Genomic DNA, 2,735 nt, shown 5'->3' with positions numbered 1-2,735 from the left:
GTAAATGATGGAGTGAGAACACATCCAGTGCCTCTTCATTTATCTCTTAACACCACACAACTTACTGCTCTTAACAGGTATCAACCAGGTATCAACCAGGTATCAACGAGGTATCAACGAGGTATCAACGAGGTATCAACCAGGTATCAACCAGGTATCAACCAGGTATCAACCAGGTATCAACCAGGTATCAACCAGGTATCAACCAGGTATCAACGAGGTATCAACGAGGTATCAACCAGGTATCAACGAGGTATCAACGAGGTATCAACCAGGTATCAACCAGGTATCAACCAGGTATCAACGAGGTATCAACCAGGTATCACAGTCAACACGAGTCAAGAACAAGCCAGCAGGAGCAACACCCCAGCCCTGTACAGGGAGGCGGAACTAAGCCAGACTCTCACCAAGTTCCAAATTAAGGCACTCTCCAGTTCCTCATTTCTGAAAGAGTCAGTGTTTAGAATGGGCCTCACATACATGGAGAGGAGAAAACCTTGAGCCATTACGGTGGCCGCCGGTGAAGAACAAGGCAGCAGTTGTATGGTGCTCTTATCTGAATTACCAATTCAGTAATTATCAATAACTGAAATGTGTTTTAACACACGTGTTAAAACACACAAAGCATCAAACGATGATTCAGAAGCCCTACAGTGCAGAGGTTTACCTCAAGACTGTTCATAGAATTGATGGTGTTGGGAGCCATCAGTTGATGAATTGAATAGGATTAGGTAAAGAAGTGATTTTAACAATTCTAGAAGAGAAATGGAGGCACATGTTTCGGACATGTAAGATACTCAGGCGTCTCGATAAAAGAATTAATGTTTAGGTTGAGCAGAAACGTAAAGAGAGGACACAAACGGTTTGGGAGGAGGAGGAAGGGAGGCGCAGAGAGACAGAGACAGAGAGAGAGAGAACAGAGAGAGAGAGAGAGAGAGAGAGAAACAGAGACAGAGACAGAGAGAGAGAGAGAGAGAGAGACAGAGAGACAGAGAGATACAGAGAGAGAGACAGAGAGATACAGAGAGAGAGACAGAGAGAGAGATACAGAGAGACAGAGAGACAGAGAGACAGAGAGATACAGAGAGAGACACAGAGAGAGAGATACAGAGAGAGAGAGAGAGAGAGACAGAGACAGAGAGACAGAGAGATACAGAGAGAGACACAGAGAGAGAGATACAGAGAGAGAGAGAGAGAGACAGAGAGACAGAGAGACAGAGAGACAGAGATACAGAGAGACAGAGAGACAGAGAGACAGAGAGAGAGAGAGACAGAGAGAGAGAGATACAGAGAGAGACACAGAGAGAGAGATACAGAGAGAGAGAGACAGAGAGACAGAGAGACAGAGAGAGACAGAGAGAGAGAGAGACAGAGAGACAGAGAGACAGAGAGACAGAGAGACAGAGAGACAGAGAGACAGAGAGACAGAGAGACAGAGACAGACACACACCGAGAGCAACATAGGGACGGGGAAAGACCCACATTCCTGACACAACTAACATTCCAGCCAAGGTCCCACCTGGCCCGGGGTGGGGTCATGGGCTCCCCAGTGGGGAAGGGGGGGCAGGGCAAGTAGGAAGGAAGGGGACTGGCTGCACAGACAAGGCTTGACAGGGGAGAGCAAAGTGGGGTGGAGGGGAGGGCAGTGTGGGAACGTTGACGATGTGGGGGGCAAGGGTGGGTGTGGGGGAGGGGGGAGTGTGCGGGCGTGCATGTGAGGGGGGAGGGAGAGGTTGACAAGGGGGGGGGGAGGCGACCACCGCCGCCCACACGGTGATCGTAAATTAGGTGAAGAGAAACAGCCAGGTGTCGAGGGCTCGGGCAGGTGTTGTCAGTAATTTACCAGGTGTGCTGCCAGCCGGGGCTGTCACCTGAGGACGGGCCAACACCAGCTGAGGACGGGGACCACCTGAGGCCGGGCCAACACCAGCTGAGGACGGGGACCACCAGAGACCGGGCCAACACCAGCTGAGGACAGGGACCACCTGAGGCCGGGCCAACACCAGCTGAGGACGGGGACCACCAGAGACCGGGCCAACACCAGCTGAGGACGGGGACCACCAGAGACCGGGTCAACACCAGCTGAGGACAGGGACCACCTGAGGCCAGGCCAACACCAGCTGAGGACAGGGACCACCTGAGGCCAGGCCAACACCAGCTGAGGACAGGGACCACCAGAGGCCGGGCAAACACCAGCTGAGGACAGGGACCACCAGAGGCCGGGCCAACACCAGCTGAGGACAGGGACCACCAGAGGCCGGGCCAACACCAGCTGAGGACGGGGACCACCAGAGGCCGGGCAAACACCAGCTGAGGACGGGGACCACCTGAGGCCGGGCAAACACCAGCTGAGGACAGGGACCACCAGAGGCCGGGCCAACACCAGCTGAGGACAGGGACCACCAGAGGCCGGGCCAACACCAGCTGAGGACAGGGACCACCAGAGGCCGGGCCAACACCAGCTGAGGACAGGGACCACCAGAGGCCGGGCAAACACCAGCTGAGGACAGGGACCACCAGAGACCGGGCCAACACCAGCTGAGGACGGGCCAACACCAGCTGAGAACGGGCCAACACCAGCTGAGAACGGGCCAACACCAGCTGAGAACGGACCAACACCAGCTGAGAACGGGCCAACACCAGCTGAGAACGGGCCAACACCAGCTGAGAACGGGCCAACACCAGCTGAGGACAGGGACCACCTGAGGCCGGGCCAACACCAGCTGAGGACGGGG

This window comes from Procambarus clarkii, chromosome 52, assembly GCF_040958095.1.
Source record: "Procambarus clarkii isolate CNS0578487 chromosome 52, FALCON_Pclarkii_2.0, whole genome shotgun sequence".
NCBI classification, from domain to species: Eukaryota; Metazoa; Arthropoda; class Malacostraca; order Decapoda; family Cambaridae; genus Procambarus; species Procambarus clarkii.
The sequence above is the reverse complement of the archived record's forward strand: the minus strand, read 5'-3'. Positions refer to the sequence as shown.